Genomic DNA, 12,795 nt, shown 5'->3' with positions numbered 1-12,795 from the left:
AGATCTGGCTTCAACTGTGTACATAGATCCATGATGGTCTGACGATTCAGACAATAGGTCTGAATGATATGCCTCTCCTCCAGGGTTACAAGGTCCACTAGCAGACGGTACACTGGTGCATGTCTTAATATCCTCATGACAGGGTATCTAGGTTAGAGAGGAGAAAATGTACAATGTGATATGCACTCCACATGTTAGCAGAACATATCATTATCGCACACACAAAACACTGTAGACATGCCGCACACTGCTGACACATGCTATATTGGGCATGCTGAAGCAGCATGGTCTCCATCTTTGTTGCACATTGCTGCCCCTTATATATAGTTTCTGACATACATAACATGTGTCAGGTTCCATATGTGGTACACCAAGCTGTCTTGCACTGAGCATGTATGTAGTCATCCTAATTACCTATATGTTTACACCGCCTCTAAGCCGACGAGTATGTGGACATGCATGTCATATGACAACCAGCAATATAAGGCCACTGTGTCATGCATGTCACATGTATAAACCAAACCATGATGCCACAACATAGGCTTACTCCACTTTCAGATGAATAAAATGTATGGCGCACTTATTTTCATGCATCAAGGCATGATATGTGCATAAAATGGCAGCCGCCTGTCCAACAGCACAGGACAGATGGAAGTGACCTAAGCCTGCCGGCGTCTATCATCATGGCAGTAGGCGGTCGAAACCTACATGCACCTTCTCATTGGGTAACATTGTTGCCTATGGAGGACTGGAACCAATGGCGATCACTGTCGGCAGTGACGGTACTGTATGCGGCCGTGACCATCATTTTCTGCAGCCTTGCTCACTTGACTCCTGACACTCTCACAAGCAAGACCTCTATGAGTTGAGCTGCTGTGTACTGTCTCTGGGAGCCATCATGCCATGTCCTGCAGGTGATAGGGCCCAAGCCTTCACCAAAGAAGAGCTGGAAAAGCTGATGGGAGGGGGTCCTATCCCTGCATGGACAGCTGTACTGGTCCCCAGAGGAACAGGCGAGCCCATTGTCATAGCCATGTGTGACTGGGGTACGTGTGAGGGTGAATGGCGTATGTGTTCTGGTCAGGGAGTACATGCATGCAGAGGGCATGGTGTCTATGCGTGTGAACCGTGAGGATGGTTATGTGTGGGCATTTGGTGGGTCTGATGTTAATAGTCCACAGCTGTTGGTATGGCGCCAGTCTACATAACCTTCTCCTTCTGTCTGGGTGACCCATGCAGGTCAAAGCCTATCAGAAGAAGGGGATCTAGCGTGCCATCGCCAAGCAAGTGCGGGCCCTGTGGGTCCATGTCCAGCGGGGCACACATTGTCGCAAGCGGTGGGAGAATCTGAAACGCTAAGCCTGGAAGACTGCGGAGGCCCACCTGGGGATGTCCTCCCAACAAGGGAGGGATGGCCATCTGACCCTGACCCCAATGGCCCGCATTTTGGCAGTGGCCTACCCTAAAGTGGATGGGCGTTTGAGGGCAGCACAGCAGCCACAGGGGGTGAGTACTGACTGCATCCTGGCACTGGGCTGGCCTTAAATGGGATTGGTGCCTCACTGCAGGCAAAGTGACATTGAAGTTAATGCTACATGTGTATCAACAATTGGAAATGGGTACTAGGCACCCTGGCCGAGTATATTTTGTAGATGTGTCTCCATGCTTTATTGTCAGCGGATGTACATCTCCCATTTCCATACCTCTCTATGTCTGTAATGTGGAGATGCACTAATGTCATGGGCACATGTGTGACTCCATCTTGGCCATACAATGGATTTGAGTGTTTGTTTGACCCTATGAATTGTGTATGAGCAGATTAAGCCAACTGCATTAGTGGCTCTGAGGTGTCAGTACACTTCAAGCTGTGTAGCCTATCCTGTATATGCGACTGTATCACTCTCCTGATATCACTGGGGCTATATTATTAATCATGTACTGGTTATGGTATTGACAATTTGTGGGACTGCCATTGCAGTTCCACCACAGAACTGCCTTCATGGGACATGAGTATTGGCCTGATAGCTGAATAGGCAAATATATAGGTGAACTGCTGACTGCAGGGTATGTGTAGGTATCCAACCTGGGATATTGTAACATGTTGAATTGATGAGGTCTGATACCACGGATAATGCATTCCTAGGAGCTATACTTGTGGGAATGTGGCCTTCCAACCTATCGGTTGGTACTGCAGGTGGTAAGTGCTCAAGGAGATCCCTTATTTGTCAACATGGTGTTTACATGGCATGTAGGACAAAGTCCTAGCAAGGCGTATGCTGCATTGCTGACTGACTGCCTACATCATGTCGTCAGGGATAGTTGTGGGCACATCTGATGGCCTGTGACTATTACAGCTTGTCTTGGCTATTGGGTAGTGGCAGATTAGGAGTGGTTTGCGTACTGCATAGCACATGGTGTGTTGATGTGAAGGAAATTTTGTATTCAGTCTCCTCAGGCTGCTTATGTGGTAGTTGGATATGTATTTGGTGTACTGGCAGTGGTGTTTGTCCATATGTGCCTAATGCATGCAAATATATACCCCCTGAGATGATACCACCTGCATGTGTGGTGGCATTGGAAGCGGTCCATGAAGTGGTGTGAGTGTTCAAGAGGTACATCTGTTGTGACAGTGCACTCAGTGGATGTTTGGATGCTCTACATGTGGTACATGGGCCATTGTAGATGCACTTAGCAGTATGCTGGGTAGTATCACCTGTTCTGGCTCTGTGATAGGGTCTGACTACTCACATGGCTATACCACAGATTCACACAGTACACATCAGATGCTAACTATTTGGGTCTGACTAATATAGGTTAAATCTGCATTCTCCTCTATAATGGCATCAGTATACTGAGTGGGGAGCCATGTAAAATGACAGGTAGGTGCTGTGTGGTCTGTGAGTGGAGTTGTCGTCACTATTAGACATGTGACAGAGGACATGGACTAATTTGGTGTTGTGACTGTAGAGGGCAGATGTGTTGTGTCTGGTCAGCTGCACGTCCAATGGGTAATAGGGGCAATGAGGGGGTAAGATGTGTAGTCAGGCTTACTATTGCTACTGCATCCAGGGCATGCAATGCCAGTTAAAGGTTTTTGGTTGGCATCATGGGGATGAGTCTAGTGGTGCAGTCCTACTTAGGTATTGCTGTAGGTGGGAGGGTTGGCAGACAGGTGTGGGTAGTAGTTACATGTCATGACATAATGTAGGTAATGTGTACTGGCAAATGCGTTGTCCTAGCTATATGTATTGTGACAGGTGTGCATGTGTAGCTGTGTCAATGGGAGGTGTATGTTAACCATTGTGTCCCCGATCTCTCTCTCTCATTGTGTGCATCTGCATCATCTGGCGAAGGAGAAGGGGCACAGGCGAGTGGGGAAGCAGCAGCCCACAGGACCCAGGAAGCTGGCACCAGTGACACCGAGGGACCCAGTGGGACGGATGGCGAGGGGAGTGCCAAGGGGGAGACCGGATTAAACACCTCATCCTCTGAATCCTCCTCCAGTAGACACTCCTTGCCAGTGGCAGACCAATCTGGGACCACCCCACCTCCAACTTTGTCTGCCACCCCCCTTACTACCACTTCCCTCCCTGTAGCTCCCCACCCCTTTGCCCGTGCCCGCTCACCCAGGAGGGTGGGCATCTCCTTCACCACACCCTGCCCCAGTCAGCCCTGCTGCCCTCAGTGAGGAGGCTATTGACCTTCTGAGGTCGATCTCGGTGGGTAAGTAGACCATCGTGAATGCCATCCAGAGACTGGCAGCTCAGGTCCAACAGAGCAATGTGTTCCTGGGGGGCATTCACTGTGCCATGGATGGCCTACAGAGTTTCTTTCAGGCTCTGGCCTCCACTCTGACAGCAGCCAGTGTCCCTTTGTCTCCCGTCCCCCTCCAACCACCTCTTCCCAGTCCCAGACCTCTCTCCCCATATCCATCAAACGCACACAAACACACAGGCATGCATCCACCTCAACAGACCAGGGTAGCTCAGACAAACACAAACACCACAAGACCCACCACCGGCACGCACACAAGCAACACCCACCTGCAGACACACCAACATCCACTCCCGGCACTGACTCCCCCGCCTACCCCTCACTCTCAGACACTACGCCAGCCACCTGCAGCCACCACACCTTCATGCACGGATTCAGGCACCAGTCCTATCTTAACCACAATCAGCACAATAGCAGACATCCACCCTCGTCACCACATCCGCACCCACCACAACCACTTACACCCCCACATGCAGCACATGTACCATACATGCAGACACCACCCCAACAGTCACCCATCCACCACGGCATCTCCCAGTACCTCCTCCCCTCCTCCTCCTCTCAAAACACCTAAACGCCCACACTCACCCACCCAACAGACACCACGCACCCACAAGCATTCCGTACATGCACCTCAACCCAAGACATCCACACCTACACATCTAACAACCACTCCCTCTCCTTCCACTCCCAAACCCTTTTGCCTTGACCGCCCTGTGTGTCTAAGAAACATTTTCTCTCAGAGTTTTTCCTATTCCCTACCCCTCTCCCACCACGTGAGACCCCCAAGCACTCTGTGTCCCTCCCAAGTCCTGCCCTTCCACCTCCAAGTCCACCCCTGCCCCCTGCTAGTGACCATGCCCCTCCCTCTGGCAAGACAACTGCCCCTCCCAAGTCCAGGCCCAAGGACCCCCTCCCAAGTCCAAGGACCCCCATCTCAAGCCCAAGGAACCCCCTCCCACACCCAAAACCCAACCTCCTCCCCCCCAGTCCCTGAGGTGCCTGCGTGCGCCATTGATACCCCTTTCCTGTGGAAGTCATTCTGCAGTCAGGAGTCAAATTTGGGCACAGTGAGGTGCCATTTGTGCCTTGAGCACCTAAGACTATGGACTAGCCAATGGCCTTTTATTTGTATACAGTTATTTTTAAATTGTTGAATATTTTAATACATCTGGCCCAGCCTGCTGTTGCAATCAATGGTAACACACTTGTCCTGCCTTTCTTTCTACAAGGCTGCTTAGTGTTTGTGGGCTTTGGTTCGTGTGCGTGTGAGATGTGTGTGTGTGTTGGTTGTGCTAGCTGTTGTGCCTGGGCTGCATGCGTGTGTGTGGCCCTGCCATTGGTCCCGCTGTCATTGCTGTGTTTTGTTTGTAGGATATGTTTGTGTTTGGTACATGCATGTGTGTAGCCAAATTGTGTATAGTTTGTTTTGGCATGTGTAATGGTGGTGTTGTGTGCCCTTGTAAGGTTGTTGTGCATGCGTCCATGTGTGTGGTGTTGGCTATGTCCTATGCACTGTGTATGGTGTGGTGTGGCAAATGGTTTGCTGTATGGCAGTATGATAGTGTTGATTGGTAATGTGGTGTTGTTACGTGTTGTATGTGTTGTCATGTGGAGGTGTGCAGTGAGTGCTTGGTGAAGCATTTGTGTAGTTGCGGTTGTAAGGTTGCTGTGTGAGTCGGTGGTGTTGTGTATGATTGCGTTAGTAGCGGTGCTGTGTGTGTGTGGGTTGGTGTGTGTATGGCACATGTGTGTTGGCCGTGGTGTGTATAGTTTGGGAGTGCATGTGTGTAGTATGTGTGTGCATGTGAGTATGTAGGTGTGTGTTCGTATAGGTGTGTGGTTACAGGTGTGTGTCTGTTTTGTATGCGTGTGTACTTATACCTTTCCCTCCAGTGTGTGCTAGGTGTGTGCACTTACGGTTGTTGTCTTTGTCACCATCACTGGTTCCGGAGTTGTTGTGCAAGCAGGAGCAGTGGAAGGATTTCGAGTTCAGGGTCCATGGCGGATCCGGGCAGGTATGTGCTCCCGAAGGTGAGTGGTTTCTTTTATAGAGTTGGTTTCCATCAGGGTTTTTGTGGTAGTGCGACCGCGGCAGAAAGGCTGGCCTTGTGCAGCCTCGTAATGTGTCTGCAGAAAACATTCTCCCCGCTGGTCTAAAGGTGTCTACCACTATCCACGGTGGCCTGTCCGCACTGGGGGTAGTTTGGCTGTGTTCTGTTGGGAACACTGCCATGGTCATAATTTGGCGGTCGTCACCACCGGGCCGTTGGCGGTACAACCACCGCCGCCAAACTTGTAATGAGGGCCTTAGTGAGTCACCTCTATGTAGGCCTTGTACCCCACAAGGCAGGGTGTATGATATTTAAAAGTGGAACAAGTACTAAATTAATCTTAATTTGTTCCCACAGTGACAAGGCCCAAAAAGCAGGCCTAACTGTCCTCTGTATGAAACCAGTGTGTAAATTAAAATACTAATACTGTTAACTTGAGAAAGGGACTAGCTAGGAAAACAATAAGCCTATTATTATTTTAAATAGTTATTGCAAATTCAATTCAATGGGCAAATCGTATTTTTAATAAATATTAGGGAAAGGTAACTTTTAAAAAGGCAAGACGCATTTGAGGTGGAAAACTATTAATATATAATAGTTATTATATCCAATAAACTCCGAAGTTGACACTATCAATCTGATAATCGTTCCATAAGAAACTGGATCACTGTATTGACAGACCTTCTCTTACTTCATTTAAAAAATTGAACAAAAGCATGTTTTGGGTCTCTATGAGATCCTCAAGGTATCCTGCAAGCAAAATATCTAAGTAACCAACTAACTCAAAAAATCCACAAGGAGGACACAAAATTATCATTGTCACAAGCACACTGCCAAATACAAATAATGGTTATTCTCTGTGTAGAGTCTCGGAATCCTACCCAATTTGCAGAAGATGACTGCTAACCCCTTAGCAGTTCACACCTCTAAAGATAACTGGAGATTTCCTGGCCAACATTTCAGACACTCTGCAATTTAAAGCAAAGTCAAACATATCTTATAGATGTCTAGCTAATGCAATCCACAATCCCTTGTGCTTCAACTCAGAAAGAGTGTGACTGTCCTCAGAGGAACTCTATCACTTTTTCATTGCTAGCAAGGAAAATCGAGGTTACATACTATACTAACTTTGGCCTCAGAATGCTGGAAGAGACCATAATGGCTGTGGAGAGAGATGTTTGCCCAAGACATTAAAGGAAAACAAAGCCCTTGACTTAAGTCTGATAGATGCACTATACCCACCCTTCCTTCCACATGCCCCCCTCCCTCAGTGAACACAACTGTCCGACCCACTATCAACGTAACTCTATACAGGTGGAGTGGTTATATTCTCAACACTGCACAAAGTCCTGCAATTATTGCATCTTCACAGGTAAGCAATACATTATCACAATGTCCAATTAATAAAGCAAGGCAAGTTAATCCCAATATTTACCAGGGGTAAACTGTTTTCAAAATTCCAAAACATGCAGAATTTGGTGTAGGAAAAAAAGCAATTAATTCCTAATTTATTGCAAAAGCAAGAAATTACTCATTTGTCATGGAAAAATTCAAAATAGGAAATACTTACCGTACCTAGTAAATATCACACATAGCAGTAGATTCACCAGACGCAGTAAATATCTCACACTATTCAGGCCCACTCCCAATTAGGGACTATGCAATGCATCCAGGCTTTAAAAAAACCTTGGTCCACCAGTCAATGCCATAGCCACCTTTTACCCCTTTTCGCCTTGCAGGTGACCCACATTCTTTTTTTCAACAGCACTGTAGCTAGCTATATTTTTACTAATGTGTTACATTTTCCCATCCTTTCACTTTTATACCATTTGCTGTCTGGTTGTGTAATTGTGGTTCTAAAGCAGCAAAGGGCAATCATACAAAATGTACTAAATAAACAAACTAATTGGCTTACCAGGACTAGTAGTCTTGGTTTTAGAATTACATTTATGGGACTAAAGCCTAAGGACGCAAATTATATTCGGATAAAAGTTAGGACCTACATGAGATCACAGCTATGTCCATACAATGACAAAAAAATGACTTGTGGCTTGATTGAAATACTACCAGTGGAGTTGAAACACTCAAAATATTCTGGAATAAATGTTTCAGAAAAACGTTGTCATTTATAGTCCACAGATATGGCTCCCAAGGTTTCTATACGCTTCATAAACTCATCTTGTAGATGAGACATCTTTTGACTCACTATGAACCACAACACCAGAGATACAGGCGACTTGTGTACCATCCAGATCCAGTAGGAAACAGCAAGCAAATGTCTAAACTGTTGACTGGAGCATGATTTAGGGTTTGTTAAAGAGTTTACTCCGGATCCCCTGTGGTCCCTTTTACAATGTTGGTTGTATTGTATTGCAATATTTATATAGCACTCACTGCCCCCCATGCTCAGCGCTGAAGAGCTTGTCTATATGGGTAGCACGCTACACCCTGTAGGGTGTATGGCTGGAAGTGTGTTGACTTTGCCTGATCCTGGGTGGATTGAAGTGTTTCTGCATTGTGCATTAGGCTTAGCAGTGTGATGGATGAAGAAGTGTGAGAGACAGGGGTGCAGTTTATTGTTTTCAGTAAGCTGCCAGCTTTATGCAGTTCTGCAGGTTCCTAATGTTATTTATGGACAAGCATAGTCCACTTAGCTGGTCACTGCACAGGGTTGTCCGTTCTGAGATAATTTGTTTAAGGTGTATGGTCCTGAGCAGGTGTAGGTTAAAGGCAGTAATGAGGGGAGGAATCTGCTGAGATGAATTTTGTTAAAAGCATCCTATATCTAATTGTCATTGTGACGTCTCACGAAGCGGTTACAGTTTGCACCAAGTCGGGATCTGCAGTGGTGGACTAAATTAAAATCCTCTGTGGGACCATCAGCAGGAGACGGATCCCTTCATGGTATTCCTTGCCTGATCAGGTGGGAGATTAGTTTGCTGTGGACTAGTACAATACTTGAATTTGCTTTTCCTACATATTTTAGTAATTTTTTACTCTAATTGTAAAGGTCTTGTTCGCATCAATTAATGTCATTCCAAGACAGTCAAAAACTGTGATAACTAATTTTTTATGATGTCATGAAAGTTAAAGTTTGTATGAGGTCTCCTCCTGCAATGAGTGGGTCAACAGGCGTGCGATTAACTCGTATCCTCACAATTAGATGAAGTGAGTGCTGTGCAACGCCTTAACTTACATTTTACCACGACTGAGCAGCAGTGAGCCTGAGTAATTTCAGTGAGGGATGTTGCTTGAAAGTGGATAAAACGTACAAATTAAAGGAACAGCTGTAATTTAAACTATTAATTGTGGGCGCTACCAGGACATTTCATTGCTTAAATAATTCCCCTGCGCAAAATGTTCTAATCCATTGAAAGAGATTATTTTGGAACGTTCCGCGAGAAACAATGGCTTTCTTTAAAGGGCTGAGTCACTGCAGGGCCTAACAATCACGACGAATAATGTTAGTCGGTGCATGGGCCACAATATTTACCGCGACCCCACAGCTAAATTGTAATGAGGCGCAAGCTGCCCGTGTATAATCGTATCTCTCATTAACGAGTCTTCCAACCTGTACTCATGACAAATTAAACGACAAAAATAAAAGGAATACATTAATTTATTTGGCGAGGGGTTTGCGTAGAGCGCACTTTTTTACCACGCTAATAAACTGGTTTGTTGAGTTTGGCCAAGCGCTTTCCACTGCTGGATTATTTTAATGATCTGCAGTTTCACTGGGCTGTGCGAACCCATGGGGAAGTGCACAACAGGTAAAGAAACAGCGACCTGAAGTTAAATTGCGGTTGCATTTATACAATGCTTGCTGCCCCTCGAGCGGCAGCCGTGCGACTGTAGCATTACACTCCAACCCCGTCACATTCTGCTCGTCTTGAACATTTTTCACCTATCGCAGTGCCCAGGGCTTTAAGTGGGATGAAAAAAAAACAGGGGGTGGGGGAGGCGTGGCTGATGTAATTAAGGGCGTGGCTGAAAAATATGTAAACTAATAACCTGTGCTTAGCATAGTGTGTGTGCCGAACAACTGGTATTTTGCTGCTGCTTTCTCTCATTGCATCCATTTATATAATATAACAAGTAACGTTGCACCTGCAGCACGCCGGGACTATTGGCTTTGTCCATAGTCCTGGTATGCTTTATTCCAATGGTTGTTAGTTGCATAAGATAAATAAGCAACAACACTGGCTTCATTGTATGTAACAGTGGAAATGCTTCAGTTCTATAATGATGAGAATGAAAGCGCTATAGCGAGTCTCTTTGAAGCAACCTCAACGGCAGGGAAGGGTGGTACTGCTCTGCATAGTTAAACATTTTTTCACCCTGAGGGTGAGAGCAAAAATGGACAGCCCGATAGGGACCCTTCTCAGCACCTGCTTTTCAGAACTTTGTCGGTTGTGAGCACCGGCACAAGCCGGCCCACTTAAAGCCCTGACAGTGCCACACGAGTTCTTCTTCTTTCTCACGAATACACCCCCGCCCCCTTATCCCAGCCCAGAACAAACCCACTGACTGGCATTGACAGAGACACACCCATCCCCGCCCTCAACACATTCACCGTCCACAACAGCGCGCATGTGGCCTATAGCTTTCTCTTTGCATAAGGCAAGCCGGGCTCGTGGGGTTGATTGACAACACGTTTCCAAAACGTTGTGAACGTATCAAGACAAACGGCTACATATTCAAATGTGGGTTTTGAGACCCGACAGCTACACAGCACGGAAGGTGGCAGGACGCACGGTGTTTGTTGGAAGGGAGAAGTCCAGCATGCTGTACTGGATTCCGCCTAGAGACACTTTCTAAGCGCACCTTAATTCTTGCTGATGTTTTAGCTGACTGCGGCAGCATGTGACCATGTAACATATTTTGCTAACGTTTAAATATATTTCTAGGTTAGGACGGCCGCGATATAAATACTCACGACGAACAGAACGGCACAGTTTGAGGAAAAATGTAGCCAGTGCTGGATCAAAGGGGGGCAGGGCTTAATATGGACGATTACAATCGACTAAATACCAATTGTGTCGACCACTGTCACATACAAGACACACCCCGGGCAAAGGCGTGCTCCGAACCTAAACACTGTGGGGTTTTCCCTCCCGACAAAGAATATTTAGGGGAACCCCAATAAACTAAATTTCAGCTTCAAGTGAACACGGTAGCAGTCGACTGGGTTCGCTTGCTTCCCTGACATCACATAGCGCAACGAGTCTGAGGTGTGGAACTGCCCACAATCCTCAGCCCGTTCATGGGCCGGAGGATCTAAACGTGCTAAGAGTCGAGGAACACAATAAAACATAACTCGATACTGAGAGTAACAGAACACTGCCGGCCACTTCCGCGTCAAATATGAACCCTAGCCCGCACTACAGCATGAAACGCACCTTGTGTTTTCAGAGTCCCAGCGTGAAATAAGTAACTGTACAACAATCTTCGTTATCACCCTCCCTTTCTCCCCCTTGCCAACACCGCCCAGTCCAAGGCTCTCCTCCTGTAAACTGCTGTACTCCCTCCCATCGGGACCTTGATAACTTCCGCCAATACCGTCCCACTATAGTCTCCCTCTCTCCTACACACGCAATTATTTCATTCTCTCTCCGGAAGTGTTCCCTTCCCCCCTCCAGCAAACCCTCTCATCAGTTCGCCCCTCTCCTAAAGCGCAACCCGCTCCTCCTTGTATGTTTTGTTCTGCCTGGCGTGGTGTTGCACCGCGCCTGCGCGACACGTCTAGCACTTTTGTTTGTAACCCTTAAACTCCAACCCCACTGCCCGTAAGCTTTACTCACGGGTTTTCATTGTTGCAGTTTTACATAACGCAAACGACACTTTGATCCCCATTCCTCCAGATGGTTTCCCTTCCTTCTTACTTGCAACCTGCAATGTATGGTATCGTTCCCCAGTTTTAGCACGCAGGGATTGACGCGCCCCTTGCTTACTTTGTTACAAGCCAGACTCCAAGCAGCGAAGCGCAAGGTGCAGTTGGCTAAAAAGCCAGGACTGGCCGAAGACACTTCGCTTGACGTGGCTATTGAGGTTCAGTTCCTCTCTTTTATTGAGCAAAAACGCGCTCGTTCATTGCTTAGTATAAGAGCACATGTGTCACTACTGCCAAGGCAGGCTGGTAGATAGCCCAGCATTACAAAACTCCGTTGAAAGAGGCAGTGTGACAGATTTCACTCATCTGAGCATAACATTATTTGTCTAACCTAGAGCTTATACCGATTTGCAGTGGTATAACTTATTTTCCAAGCACTTTTTGTGTGACTGTGGGCGGAGGTACTTGGATTTTTTTTTTACTACAGACCCCCAGTTGTGGGTTTTATTTGTGTATTGTTTCTTTTCGATGCATGTATGCTTTTTGTGTTAAAACATTTGGACAACTTTGGATTTAGTTTGTATTGCCTGAAAGACTAAAACATTTTAAAAACAAAGTTTACACTGTCGTAATGGAGGCCTTTGAGATTAAAATTGGGTTAACCATTCTATTACATTACATTGCAGAAAAAGCTGATGGTTTAGAAACTGTGTTTCGCCTACCCACCTCTGAGCCAACATGCAGTTATGTTCAAATATTTTACCTAATTAGAGAGAATTCTTCAAATTCGAGAAGATTAGCTTTATCCTGGTTCGCCCGGCTTTCCAAGCAACACACCTTAAGTTAACATAACTGTTCAAGTAGTTTCATATTCTCTTTAATTGTGTGTTTCTCTTTTAGTTCCAATTACAATGTATCTGGTAGGTCTTGAACAGCGTTACTTATGGCAGGCAGAAGCACGGAGAGAAGCTGATTGTGTGTGGTTACAATTTAAATAAATAGTATAATTCTGGCTCAGTGAGCGTAGAGCTCGTTAATCACACATAGCAGCGCACGTTCTTGGAGTATGACTTGAAGAAATTCACGAATGCTAACCGTACAAGCGACACAATAAGTGGGCATGGTTATCATGATCAA

The 12,795-nt window shown here is 46.3% G+C and overlaps 1 protein-coding gene across 4 annotated transcripts in view; it reads right to left on the bottom strand.

Moving 5' to 3' along the window:
- Nucleotides 1–11,860, bottom strand: part of MGST1 (microsomal glutathione S-transferase 1) — a 127,558-nt gene extending 115,698 nt beyond the window's left edge. Inside the window, exon 1 of one of the 4 annotated variants that reach the window (XM_069228475.1) lies at nt 11,780–11,860. The gene's annotated coding sequence lies outside the window, so the exon portion shown is untranslated. Of the gene's footprint in view, nt 1–11,227; nt 11,387–11,629; nt 11,759–11,779 lie in introns of those variants that run through there. The other 3 variants (XM_069228476.1, XM_069228474.1, XM_069228478.1) reach the window with 3 other exon arrangements.
- Nucleotides 11,861–12,795: the final 935 nt, after the last annotated feature.

Source organism: Pleurodeles waltl, chromosome 4_1 (genome assembly GCF_031143425.1).
Source record: "Pleurodeles waltl isolate 20211129_DDA chromosome 4_1, aPleWal1.hap1.20221129, whole genome shotgun sequence".
Classification (NCBI taxonomy): Eukaryota; Metazoa; Chordata; class Amphibia; order Caudata; family Salamandridae; genus Pleurodeles; species Pleurodeles waltl.
The sequence above is the reverse complement of the archived record's forward strand: the minus strand, read 5'-3'. Positions and strand labels throughout refer to the sequence as shown.